This window comes from Choloepus didactylus, chromosome 5 (genome assembly GCF_015220235.1).
Source record: "Choloepus didactylus isolate mChoDid1 chromosome 5, mChoDid1.pri, whole genome shotgun sequence".
NCBI classification, from domain to species: Eukaryota; Metazoa; Chordata; class Mammalia; order Pilosa; family Megalonychidae; genus Choloepus; species Choloepus didactylus.
Genome location: NC_051311.1, coordinates 85,008,687 through 85,023,766, shown reverse-complemented (window position 1 = coordinate 85,023,766; position 15,080 = coordinate 85,008,687).

Genomic DNA, 15,080 nt, shown 5'->3' with positions numbered 1-15,080 from the left:
AAAAGAAAAAGAAATCCCTTTTCAAGGCCTTTCTCCAGCCCCCAGTTTTGTCAGTCCCAGTATAGTCTATTTAAATATATGCCCTTTAAGCTATTATCACTTTCACCTGAATAGTTACTCAGAGACAACTTTAATTCTGCCTTTGCCCAGGGCAGTGCTGAAGCAGGAGCTCTGATGAGCTATTGAAAAGCAAAAAAGATAAAGAGTCAGAGACTAAGAGAAGAAGAAGGAGAAGGAGAAGGAGAAGGAGAAGGGGAGGCGGAGGGGGAGGGGGAGGAAAAAAAAAAACCTTTTCAGAGATGGACCCCAGTTCCCCAGGTTTGCTGGTGGAATTGGTACCCATTTTTATGTGGCTTTTTTTCTTGGACCCCAGCCCTTTTCCAGTATTCTGAACATCTCCATCTCCAGAAGGCTTTTTTTTTGTTTTGACTGTTTTTTTGGCCCCACCTCCTCTCTGCCAGACTGATTGCTCCCAGTTGGTTTCTTTCATGCCTGCTCTTTGTTTATCTGTGCTTGGAGCTTTTATTTAGCAGTCTGAGTTTGTTAATTAATTCTGAAGTTGGGGCTGGGTTGAGTCTCCCTCCTTGCTCCCAGCACAGATTCTTTTTCCCTTGGGGAACCAGTTCCAAGAGAGTCTGCTTTGCCTGGGGGAGAGGGTCACCAGTCCCTTGGCTGGGGAAACTTACAGGTTTTCCCTGCAGTCTCAGCCATTCCATCCATTCCAGACTGGTGTACACTGTGTGACCAGTCACAGACATCCCTGAAATGGCTGTTCCATACAGTTCCTGGCTATTTACTAGTTGCCCTAGAAGAGTAACTAAATGCCAAACATCACCCCCACCCTTCCATCTTATCCTGCCTCTCTAATCCATTAACTTCTACTGTTATTACTGTAAAGACAGTGCTTTCCTCTACCGTTTCATCTTATATATTTCACATGTTGTATCTTATTTTTTCTCTCCTTTTACCCTTATTGATAATCTTAATTTCTACACTCTTCTCCAAACCTCTCCTGTCCTTTCCTATATGCCTGTTGTGCTCCCTTTAGAATTTTTCATAGAGCAGGTCTCTTTTTCAAAAACTCTCTCATCTCTGTTTGTCTGAAAATATTTTAAATTCTCCCTCATTTCTGAATGGCAGTTTTGCTGGATATAGTATTCTTGGTTAACAGTTTTTCTTTCTCAGCATCTTAAATATGTCATACCACTGGCTTCTCATCTCTGTGGTTTCTGCTGAGAGATCCACACATAGTCTTATCGAGCTTCCTTTCTATGTGGTGGATCGCTTTTCTCTTGCTGCTTTCAGAATTCTCTCTTTATCTTTGACATTTGGCAATTTGATTAGTAAGTGTCTTGGAGTAGGTCTATTCAGATCTATTCTGTTTGGGGTATTCTGAGCTCTTGGATCTGTAATTTTTTTCTCTTTCATAGTAGTTGGGACATTTTCAGTGATCATTTCCTCTGTAATTCTTTCTTCCTTTTTTTCCCTCCTCTTTTCCTTCTCTGACACCCATAGCATGTATATTTGTGCACTTCATGTTTTCATTCAGTTCCCTGAGAACCTGCTACTAGTTTTCCATTCTTTTCCTTATCTTTTCCTTGGTGTGTAGGATTTCAGAATCCATGTCCTATAGCTCACTAATCCTTTCTTTTGCCACTTCAAATCTGCTGTTTCATGTCTCCATTGTGTTTTCATCTCTTCTATTGTGCCTTTCTTTCATTCCTATAAGTTCTGCCTATTGTTTTTCCAAGCTTTCAAGTCCCTCTGTTTGGACACCATGTGTTTTCTTTATATCTCTCTTTTTCCACATTTTCCTTCAGCTCACTGATTTAATAAAGAAGATTTGTTTGAATGTCTTTAATTAGTTGTTCCAACTCCTGTATCTCATATGGAGTATTAGTTTGTTTCCTGATTAAGCCATATCTTTGTGTTTCCTGGTATGAGTCATGATTTTTTGCTGCTGTCTAGGCATCTGAATTCCTTGATATATTTATTCTGGTCACTTTCTCTCTTTTATCTAGGGTTTTCTTGTTGACTGGCTTTGTTCTCTGTTCTTTGATGCTCGGTTCAACTCATTCTAGATATTTAGCATAGCGTCTGTTTAACTGATTAGAATTTTTCAGCTAATGTTTTTCTGGTTCAGCTGATGTTTTTCTGGTTCTTTATGGAAGTGTTTTTGGAGGAGAGTCTCCCCAGACTTTTATTGACCTGTCAGATTTTCTCAGACAAGACAGGCCCAGGAATCAGGAAGAGGATGTAATCAGTTTCAAGGTTCCTTGGGCACACGGCCCAGCAGGTTGCCAGTTTTTCTCATGTAAACTGATTCTATTTTTTCTTTCATGCCCAGCAGGTGGCTCTTGTCATCCTACAGCTCCCCACTGGTTTGAAATGGTACAGTGTCTTTAATTCTCCGCAGCTCCTGCCCCTGCCATGGGTGTGGTTGAGACAGAGGCTGAGGCAGAGGTTGGGCTTAAACTGTTTCTGTTTTCTAGCCCCTGGTGTCTGAATTCTCTGCATGAGACTGCCTCTTGTGCTGGTCCCTGTCACCATCCCTTTCTTGAGGAAGATACGCCCTTCGGGGAATTATCTCCACCTGAGTAGTTACTTTGTCTTTCAGATATTCTGTAACTCCTAACTCCACCCTTGCCTGGGAGAGTGCAACTGAAAAATCCTGCTGCCTTCTTTATGCTAAATTGTAAAAAAAAAAAAAATAATAAAATTAAAAATCCTTTTCAGACCAATCCCCAACTCCCCGGTTTGCCAGTCAAGAGCAGAGTTGGTAGCTGGCTTTATGTACTCCTTTTATTGAGGAACAGCCCTTTTCTTGTATTTTGCACTCAGCTGACTCCAAATGCCCCCCCCCCCCCCCCCCCAGTATCAGGCCCACTTCCTCTCTGCCGGGAACTCTCTCTGGGTTCCTTTCTTGCTTTCTCTGGATTTATCTGTATATGGAGATTATATTCACAGTACAAATTTGTTAATTAAGTATGCAATTGCGGTTTGGTTGAGCTATTTTCCCTTGGTCCTAGTAGAGGCTGCTGCTTTTGCCCATGGGCAAGTGACTCCAAAGCAGCCTGCCATGCCAGTAGGGGAAGGGTACCATCCTCCACAGATTTGGAGACTGACTTACAATTATGCACTGTGATCTCGGCCCTTCTACCCATTCTAGACTTGCGTATGATGTGTGTCTCAAAATTTCATTGTATATTAACTGCATATCTGGTTACTGTATGTCCTTTCCAATGATGTATGAGTACCAAGTGGTATGAACCTTGTCCATTTTGTACATCGCTGCATCTCCAGGATCTAAAAGAGAGCCCAGTATTCACAGGAGATATTATTAACTCACCAAATAAATTAATCCCTTTACATATTCTAATTTGTCAACATCAGTAAAGTTAAAATTAGGTAGATCTCTTTGCTATATGATATATCTTCCTAATGTACTTAAAGTATTACTATTTTAACAAAGTACTTGTTAACAAAATGTAATGTCATTATCCATGATGTATTTAAGAACAAAAACATTTTTATTCAAAAGCGGAAGTTATCATCATACTTTTATTATTATTGAAAGGCAAGTGTGGGAGGCGGGGCAAGATGGCGGACTGGTGAGCTGTATGTTTTAGTTACTCCTCCAGGAAAGTAGGTAGAAAGCCAGGAACTGCGTGGACTGGACACCACAGAGCAATCTGACTTTGGGCATACTTCATATAACACTCATGAACACGTCGAACTGCTGAGATCAGCGAAATCTGTAAGTTTTTGCGGCCAGGGGACCCGCGCCCCTCCCTGCCAGGCTCAGTCCCGTGGGAGGAGGGGCTGTCAGCTCCGGGAAGGAGAAGGGAGAACTGCAGTGGCAGCCCTTATCGGAAACTCATTCTACTGATCCAAACTCCAACCATAGATAGACTGAGACCAGACACCAGAGAATCTGAGAGCAGCCAGCCCAGCAGAGAGGAGACAGACATAGAAAAAAAACAGCACAAAAAACTCCAAAATAAAAGCGGAGGATTTTTGGAGTTCTGGTGAACATAGAAAGGGGAAAGGCAGAGCTCAGGCCCTCAGGCTCATAAGCAAATCCCAAAGAAAAGCTGATCTCTCTGCGCTGTGGAACTTTCCTTAATGGCCCTGGTTGCTTTGTCTCTTAGCATTTCAATAACCCATTAGATCTGTGAGGAGGGCACTTTTTTTTTTTTTTTAAATCCTTTTTTCTTTTTCCAAAACAATTACTCTAAGAAGCCCAATACAGAAAGCTTCAAAGACTTGCAATTTGGGCAGGTCAAGACAAGAGCAGAACTAAGAGAGCTCTGAGACAAAAGGCAATAATCCAGTGGCTGAGAAATTTCACTAATCACCACAACTTCCCAAGAAAAGGGGGGTGTCCACTCACAGCCATCATCCTGGTGGACAGGAAACACTCCTGCCCATCGCCAGCCCCATAGCCCAGAGCTGCCCCACACAACCCAGTGTGACGGAAGTGCTTCAAATAACAGGCACACTCCACAAAACTGGGTGTGGACATTAGCCTTCCCTGCAACCTCAGCTGATTGTCCCAGAGTTGGGAAGGTGGAGCAGTGTGAATTAACAAAGCCCAATTCAGCCATCATTTCAGCAAACTGGGAGCCTCCCTACACAGCCCAGCAGCCCAGAACCACCCTGGGGGGACGGCACTCACCTGTGACATAGCACAGTCATCCCTCAACAGAGGACCAGGGGGTGCATGGCCTGGAAGAGGGACCCACTTGCAAGTCTCAGGAGCCATACGCCAATGCCAAGGACTTGTGGGTCAATGGCAGAGACAAACTGTGGCAGGACTGAACTGAAGGATTAGACTATTGCAGCAGCTTTAAAACTGCAGGATCACCAGGGAGATTTGATTGTTAGAGCCACCCCCACTCCCTGACTGCCCAGAAACACGCCCCATATACAGGACGGGCAACACCAAATACACATGCAAGCTTGGTACACCAATTGGACCCCACAAGACTCACTCCCCCACTCACCACAAAGGCAAAGCAGGGGAGAACTGGCTTGTGGAGAACAGGTGGCTCGTGGACGCCACCTGCTGGTTAGTTAGAGAAAGTGTACTACACGAAGCTGTAGATCTGATAAATTAGAGATAAGGACTTCAATTGGTCTACACATCCTAAAAGAACCCTATCAAGTTCTGCAAATGCCAAGAGGCCAAAAACAACAGAAAATTATAAAGCATATGAAAAAACCAGACGATATGGATAACCCAAGCCCAAGCACCCAAATCAAAAGATCAGAAGAGACACAGCACCTAGAGCAGCTACTCAAAGAACTAAAGATGAACAATGAGACCATAGTACAGAATACAAAGGATATCAGGAAGACCCTAGAAGAGCATAAAGAAGACATTGCAAGACTAAATAAAAAAATAGATGATCTTATGGAAATTAAAGAAACTGTTGACCACATTAAAAAGATTCTGGACACTCATAGTACAAGACTAGAGGAAGTTGAACAACGAATCAGTGACCTGGAAGATGACAGAATGGAAAATGAAAGCATAAAAGAAAGAATGGGGAAAAAAATTGAAAAAATTGAAACGGACCTCAGGGATATGATAGATAGTATAAAACGTCCTAATATAAGACTCATTGGTTTTCCAGAAGGGGAAGAAAAGGGTAAAGGTCTAGGAAGAGTATTCAAAGAAATTGTTGGGGAAAACTTCCCAAATCTTCTAAACAACATAAATACACAAATCATAAATGCTCAGCGAACTCCAAATAGAATAAATCCAGATAAACCCACTCCGAGATTTATACTGATAACACTGTCAAACACAGAAGAGAAGGAGCAAGTTCTGAAAGCAGCAAGAGAAAAGCAATTCACCCACATACAAAGGAAACAGCATAAGACTAAGTAGTGACTACTCAGCAGCCACCATGGAGGCAAGAAGGCAGTGGCATGATATATTTAAAATTCTGAGTGAGAAAAATTTCCAACCAAGAATACTTTATCCAGCAAAGCTCTCCTTCAAATTTGAGGGAGAGCTTAAATTTTTCACAGACAAACAGATGCTGAGAGAATTTGCTAGCAAGAGACCTGCCCTACTGGAGATACTAAAGGGAGCCCTACAGACAGAGAAACAAAGAAAGGACAGAGAGACTTGGAGAAAGGTTCAGTACTAAAGAGATTCGGTATGGGTACAATACAGGATATTAATAGAGAGAGGGGAAAAATATATATGACAAACATAAACCAAAGGATAAGATGGCTGATTCAAGAAATGCCTTCATGGTTATAACGTTGAATGTAAATGGATTAAACTCCCCAATTAAAAGATATAGATTCACAGAACAGATTAAAAAAAATGAACCATCAATATGTTCCATACAAGAGACTCATTTTAGACACAGGGACACAAAGAAATTGAAAGTGAAAGGATGGAAAAAATATTTCATGCAAGCTACAGCCAAAAGAAAGCAGGTGTAGCAATATTAATCTCAGATAAAATAGACTTTAAATGCAGGGATGTTTTGAGAGACAAAGAAGGCCACTACATACTAATAAAAGGGGCAATTCAACAAGAAAAAATAACAATCATAAATGTCTATGAATCCAACCAAGGTGCCACAAAATACATGAGAGAAACACTGGCAAAACTAAAGGAAGCAATTGATGTTTCCACAATAATTGTGGGAGACTTCAACACATCACTGTCTTCTATAGAAAGATGAACCAGACAGAAGACCAGTAAGGAAATTGAAAACCTAAACAATCTGATAAATGAATTAGATTTAACAGACATATACAGGATATTACATCCCAAATCACCAGGATACACATACTTTTCTAGTGCTCATGGAACTTTCTCCAGAATACATTATATGCTGGGACATAAAACAAGCTTCAGTAAATTTAAAAAGATTGAAATTATTCAAAGCACATTCTCTGGCCACAACGGAATACAATTAGAAGTCAATAACCATCAGAGACTTAGAAAATTCACAAATACCTGGAGGTTAAACAACACACTCCTAAACAATCAGTGGGTTAAAGAAGAAATAGCAAGAGAAATTGCTAAATATATAGAGACGAATGAAAATGAGAACACAACATACCAAAACCTATGGGATGCAGCAAAAGCAGTGCTGAGGGGGAAATTCATAGCACTAAACGCATATATTAAAAAGGAAGAAAGAGCCAAAATCAAAGAACTAATGGATCAACTGAAGAAGCTAGAAAATGAACAGCAAACCAATCCTAAACCAACTAGAAGAAAAGAAATAACAAGGATTAAAGCAGAAATAAATGACATAGAGAACAAAAAACAATAGAGAGGATAAATATCACCAAAAGTTGGTTCTTTGAGAAGATCAACAAGATTGACAAGCCCCTAGCTAGGCTGACAAAATCAAAAAGAGAGAAGACCCATATAAACAAAATAATGAATGAAAAAGGTGACATAACTGCAGATCCTGAAGAAATTAAAAAAATTATAAGAGGATACTATGAACAACTGTATGGCAACAAACTGGATAATGTAGAGGAAATGGACAATTTCCTGGAAACATATGAACACCCTAGACTGACCAGAGAAGAAATAGAAGACCTCAACCAACCCATCACAAGCGAAGAGATCCAACCAGTCATCAAAAATCTTCCCACAAATAAATGCCCAGGGCCAGATGGCTTCACAGGGGAATGCTACCAAACTTTCCAGAAAGAACTGACACCAATCTTACTCAAACTCTTTCAAAACATTGAAGAAAATGGAACACTACCTAACTCATTTCATGAAGCTAATGTCAATCTAATACCAAAACCAGGCAAAGATGCTACAAAAAAGGAAAACTACCGGCCAATCTCCCTAATGAATATAGATGCAGAAATCCTCAACAAAATACTTGCAAATCGAATCCAAAGACACATTAAAAAAATCATACACCATGACCAAGTGGGGTTCATTCCAGGCAGCAAGGATGGTTCAACATAAGAAAATCAATCAATGTATTACAACACATTAAAAATTCAAAAGGGAAAAATCAAGCAATCATCTCAATAGATGCTGAAAAAGCATTTGACAAAATCCAGCATCTGTTTTTGATAGAAACACTTCAAAAGGTAGGAATTGAAGGAAACTTCCTCAATATGATAAAGAGCGTATATGAAAAGCCCACAGCCAGCATAGTACTCAATGGTGAGAGACTGAAAGCCTTCCCTCTTAGATCAGGAACAAGACAAGGATGCCCGCTGTCACCACTGTTATTCAGCATTGTGCTGGAAGTGCTAGCCAGGGCAATCCGGCAAGACAAAGAAATAAAAGGCATCCAAATTGGAAAAGAAGAAGTAAAACTGTCATTGATGATATGATCTTATATCTGGAAAACCCTGAGAAATCGACGATGTAGCTACTAGAGCTAATAAACAGATGTAGCAAAGTAGCGGGATACAAGATTAATGCACATAATTCAATAATGTTTCTATATGCTAGAAATGAACAAACTGAAGAGACACTCAAGAAAAAGATACCATTTTCAATAGCAACTAAAAAAATCAAGTACCTAGCTTAACCAAAGATGTAAAAGACCTATACAAAGAAAACTACATAACTCTACTGAAAGAAATAGAAGGGGACCTTAAAAGATGGAAAAATATTCCATGTTCATGGATAGGAAGACTAAATGTGATTAAGATGTCAATTCTACCCAAACTCATCTACAGATTCAATGCAATCCCAATCAAAATTCCAACAACCTACTTGGTAGACTTAAAAAAGCTAGTTATCAAATTTATTTGGAAAGGGAATATGCGTCGAATTGCTAAAGACACTCTAAAAAAGAAAAACAAAGTGGCAGGACTTACCCTCCCTGACTTTGAAGCTTATTAGAAAGCCACAGTGGTCAAAACAGCATGGTACTGGCACAAAGATAGACATATAGATCAATGGAATCGAATTGAGAATTCAGAGATAGACCCTCAGATCTATGGCCGACTGATCTTTGATAAGGCCCCCAAAGTCACTGAACTGAGTCATAATGGTCTATTCAACAAATGGGGCTGGGAGAGTTGGATATCCATATCCAAAAGAATGAAAGAGGACCCCTACCTCACCCCCTACACAAAAATTAACTCAAAATGGACCAAAGATCTCAATATAAAAGAAAGTACCATAAAACTCCTAGAAGATAATGTAGGAAAACATCTTCAAGACCTTGTATTAGGCGGCCACTTCCTAGACTTTACACCCAAAGCACAAGCAACAAAAGAAAAAGATAGATAAATGGGAACTCCTCAAGCCTGGAAGTTTCTGCACCTCAAAGAAATTTCTCAAAAAGGTAAAGAGGCAGCCAACTCAATGGCAAAAAATTTTGGGGGAACATGTATCTGACAAAAGACTGATATCTTGCATATATAAAGAAATCCTACAACTCAATGACAGTAGTACAGACAGCCTAATTATAAAATGGGCAAAAGATATGAAAAGACAGTTCTCTGAAGAGGAAATACAAATGGCCAAGAAACACAGGAAAAAATGTTCAGCTTCACTAGCTATTAGAGAGATGCAAATTAAGACCACAATGAGATACCATCTAACACCTGTTAGAGTGGCTGCCATTAAGCAAACAGGAAACTACAAATGCTGGAGGGGATGTGGAGAAATTGGAACTCTTATTCATTGTTGGTGGGACTGTATAATGGTTCAGTCACTCTGGAAATCAGTCTGGCAGTTCCTTAGAAAACTAGATATAAAGTTACCATTCGATCCAGCGATTGCACTTCTCGGTATATACCCGGAAGATCGGAAAGCAGTGACACGAACAGATTTCTGCACGCCAATGTTCATAGCAGCATTATTCACAATTGCCAAGAGATGGAAACAACCCAAATGTCCTTCAACAGATGAGTGGATAAATAAAATGTGATATGTACACACGATGGAATACTACACGGCAATAAGAAGGAATGACCTTGTGAAACATATGTCAACATGGATGAACCTTGAAGACATAATGCTGAGCGAAATAAGCCAGGCACAGAAAGAGAAATATTATATGCTACCACTAATGTGAACTTTGAAAAATGTAAAACGAACGGTTTATAATGTAGAATGTAGGGGAACTAGCAATAGAGAGCAATTAAGGAAGGGGGAACAGTAATCCAAGAAGAACAGATATGCTATTTGACGTTCTCGGGATGCCCAGGAATGACTATGGTCTGTTAATTTCTAATGGATATAGTAAGAACAAGTTCACATAAATGTTGCTATATTAGGTAACTTTCTTGGTGTAAAGTAGAAACAGGTGGAAAGTAAAGCAGTTATCTTAGGTTAGTTGTCTTTTTCTTACTCCCTTGTTATGGTCTCTTTGAAATGTTTTTTTATTGTATGTTTTTCTTTTTTGTTTTTTGTTTTTTTTTTTTTAATTTTTGTTTTTCCATACAGTTGATTTAAAAAGGAAAAAAAGGTTAAAAAGTAAATAAATAAATAAATAAAAGGAAAAAAATATGTAGTGCCCCCTTGAGGAGCCTGTGGAGAATGCAGGGGTATTGGCCTACCCCACGTCAATGGTTGCTAACATGACCACAGACATAGGGAACTGGTGGTTTGATGGGTTGAGCCCTCTACCGCAGGTTTTACGCCTGGGAAGACGGTTGCTGCAAAGGAAGGCTAGGCCTCCCTATAATTGTGCCTAAGAGCCTCTTCCCGAATGCCTCTTTGTTGCTCAAATGTGGCCCTCTGTCTCTAGCTAAGCCAACTCGAAAGGTGAAATCACTGCCCTCCCCCCTATGTGGGATCAGACACCCAGGGGAGTGAATCTCCCTGGCAACGTGGAATATGACTCCCGGGGAGGAATGTAGACCTGGCATCGTAGGATGGAGAACATCTTCTTGACCAAAAGGGGGATGTGAAAGGAAATGAAATAAGCTTCAGTGGCAGAGAGAATCCAAAAGGAGCCGAGAGGTCACTCTGGTGGGAACTCTTATGCACAATTTAGACAACCCTTTTTAGGTTCTAAAGAATTGGGGTAGCTGGTGGTGGATACCTGAAACTATCAAACTACAACCCAGAACCCATGAATCTCAAAGACAATTGTATAAAAATGTAGCTTATGAGGGGTGACAATGGGATTGGGAAAACCATAAGGACCACACTACACTTTGTCTAGTTTATGGATGGATGAGTAGAAAAATAGGGGAAGGAAACAAACAAACAGACAAAGGTACCCAGTGTTCTTTTTTACTTCAATTGCTCTTTTTCACTTTAATTATTATTCTTATTATTTTTGTGTGTGTGCTAATGAAGGTGTCAGGGATTGATTTAGGTGATGAATGTACAACTATGTAATGGTACTGTGAACAATCGAATGTACGATTTGTTTTGTATGACTGCGTGGTAAGTGAATATGTCTCAGTTAAATGAAGATTAAAAAAAAAAAAAAGGCAAGTGTGAAAGGAAGCAAAGCAACCTCCTACCTTTAGGGAAGGTTAAAGTGCTATCAGATTGCAGAAAACTACTACTAAATGAGTTTCCTCCTCTTTTTTATGTGCATAGAATAAACTTTACAAGTCTATTCTTCCCATCAATAAAATTGTTTTACCTCAAATGTGATCACAAATCAACTTTGTAATCTGTAAAAGGTACAGATGTTTTCTTTCTTATTCTGTGACCATGTTTTTCTGTCTTTTTCTTTCTTTTAGTAGTGTATTTACTCCTATAGCCAGATTCTAAATATTTACAAATCTTACACAAATTCCATTTAAATAACCTATGTTCCTGTGAGATTAAGCACTGCCTTTCTTGACCACGTGTCCATGTGTCTGATTATACATGATGTAGGAGTTAATAAAAACTGATGAGTAATTTTTTTACAATTTAAAATATATTTGATAGGATAGATTCATACTAATCTGCCTATGATTCAGATGGTAGCATAATCTTAATATTAGCAAAACTGAAAAGCAAAAACATAGTTTTATGCTAATGCTATATATTTGATGGCTGCTCAAGGAAATAACTACTTGTAAGATTAATCTGAAGAGAGCAGAGCCAAAACCCTTCAATGAATGATTCTGAACATAAAAATCCTTCCTTTGGTGAAAAATAGCACACTCTTTCAAAATTGTGGAAAGCAAATATTTTTCTTTCAATGTTATCTCTGAAAGAAAATAAAGATTAGTAGCAATAAAAATTAAAAATTTGCCTTCTTTAAACATTTAAAAAATTTATTCTTTGTAGGAAACAGTATAAAAATAAATTGTTTAAAATGAGCAACAATCTAGACAGCTTGCTTTAATATGCGATGACTTCTGAAGTTAAAGGTATCAGAACACATATTTTAATCTTGGCCTATTCTTTAGACTATGAAGTAGAACATATTGCATATTAATTATGTTTATGCATCCAAAAATATGAGCTCTTTTGGGAGAAGTAGGGAACTGGACAAAAAACTTCTTAATTGAAAGAGTAAGTATTGAAGTCTTAATGACAAAGAACAAATATAGTATCTAGAAATGGTCCATAAGGTATATATTGTTTAATTGAACTTAGGACTAGTAATCAAAAGTCCATGGCTGTTGCTTTTATGTTGTGTGATATAAGACACCAAGATCAAGACTCCAACATTAATTTCATTCTTTTTAATTGAAAAACTTGGGGGACCATGTCTTAATGTCTTAGCTAGCTTTAGACTCCTAACAAAAATACATTAAATGGAATAAATTTGTCATTTGACCATGTACCTTCATTTCAGTCACTTTTCCTCACCCTGACCCATCTTCCTAGGTGTCACCCCATTCTGTACAATAGACAGCCACACTCATTTCAGTACTCCCTTAGACCTCCCCTCTCTGCTGAGAGAGATTTGAGGCAAGGTGTTAGAAGTCATGCGTTACTGTCAGCCACTTATACTTCAAAATCGTTCGTTAGATAATATTTTAACAGTGATCTTCACCTACATCATTGGAGTTAAAGCAGGGCATACCACATAATACACAGTTGTGAATAGGTGTTTTTTTTTTTTTAAACATCAAAGATGCATGAACTATGTGCATCTTTCCTAAATCTGCTCTCCACCTGGTGAACACCTGTGATGGTGATGTCTTGACAAACTTCTTCTACTTTCCTTTTCACAATTTCCCTTCTTCCATACCAAAGAAAGGCACATTCTCATGAGTCTTTAAATTTGCTATGGTCCATTTCCGGTGTTATATAAATTCCAGTGTTCCATACCAAAAAAAATGACTTGAAACGTGTGGGGTGGTTTTGTTTTTATAATCAAAGGATTAAAAACTATGTTAGAATTTTATGTCTTTCTTTTTTCTTATGCATATTCCCTCAAGAGCACCACTGTACTTCATGGAGTGCATAAAAATTTAGAAGTTGTATGGCAGATTGTAGCAAATTTGAGGGTATAAAAATTATAGATCTTTTAGTTTAATCAGTTCATGAGTATTACCAGTAATACCCAGTTAGATCTTTTTATGCACTATACTAGCACAGAGATTATAAATTCTAATCTGATATTTACTTTTAAAGGCCTCCTAGGAATGGAATTTTTGAGGGAATTTTCAAAACTGAATATTTTATCTTTAAAAATAAGGGTGAAACAATGACTAGGTCCAAAAGCCACCCTGTTAGAATTTTGGAAATCTTTGGTTACAAAAAAATTTTGAGTCCAGATTAAGAAGTTTTGACTATTGCCTTAAAATGATAAATATGATTAAGCACATGGCTTTAAACATGCATCCTTATTATGTGAAGTGGAAGTGAGATCGTGGTAAGGTGAATGCTATTAATATGTAAACGTTAATTTACTTTAATTGACAAGTAAGTCAGATATTTTCTGCAGGAATAATTCGAATGATTCCCTTGAGAATGAGAATGAGGACTGGCCTGGCCAATTACGTTGTTTCAGACATTTTCCATTTATTTAATGTGCTAAATCTGTAACTTCCAGCCACAGAAACCAAAAGTGATTATGGTGCTTCATCACATGTGGTTCTAACCAGCTTTAGGTGATAGGGGATCGTGAACTTTGAGTGACACTGGGATTCCAGACTCAGAGATGTAGTCTGATTCTTTTGAACAATTAAGGAGCCAGGGGTTTTGTGTGTGTGTGTATGTGTGTTTTTTTAATTTCCTGAATGCAGACCTGGACTCATTGTGTTCTATCCAGAACACTAGATTTTAATGTTTAATTAGAATAAACTGCATAAATGCTTTCTTTCTACTACATAAATTCCCCTTATATTTCCCTCCCCTTATTTTTCCCTCCAAGTGAAGTTTTCAATGAATTCCTTTACTGGTATGTTTCCCCTTGCCTGAGAAGTTAGTAGACTCAGACTTACACACACACACACACACACACACACACACACACACACACACACACACACACTAGCTGCACTGGTCTTTGTCTTATTTATTATTTGACAGCAGAAATGAATTGAAAGGAAAAATAGTTCATATTTTTCTTCCCTTTATATCTCATTAAACAAGGTGCTTCTAAGGTGAAAGAATGACAATATTTGTTTGGTGAGTCTTGGTAAAACCGTTTGAGAAATGATTTAATTAAGAAAGTTAATATCTTGACTCACTGGAGAACAAATCATTTTCCAAGTCAGGAGATGGAAAGAAATTAAATGGTTAAAGTATTCCATTCTCTTCTTTTTGAAAGAAAGAAGTCATGTGATCACTTATTATTATTATTTTTTTTTTGCAATATGGCTTTAAACTATTTCACCCTCAGCTGTAGGCTTTTTCCTCTGTACCTGAGGCTTAGAAAGAGTCTCTCCCCATGCTCTTGCCCCTGCCTTAGTGGTAGAGTGCTGCCCCTTGTTTTCAGAGCTTACCTGTTCTGTGCAGGGGTCACTATCTGCTTCCTGCCCACAGGAAACCTTGGTCACTGGGTTGGGACCCTCTCATTGATTTTGCCACTCTGCAAAAGTAGGAGAATGCTAATGGCCTGGGTCCTGGGCAGTTTTCTGTACCTCTCCTGGTGGTAGAGGGTTTTATTTTATTATTTTTTTTCTTCACCCAGAAGCAATGAATAGGTCTTTACATGTGTCTTGGGAGAAGAAGAGTATGCTGTCCTCTCAGAAGTTCT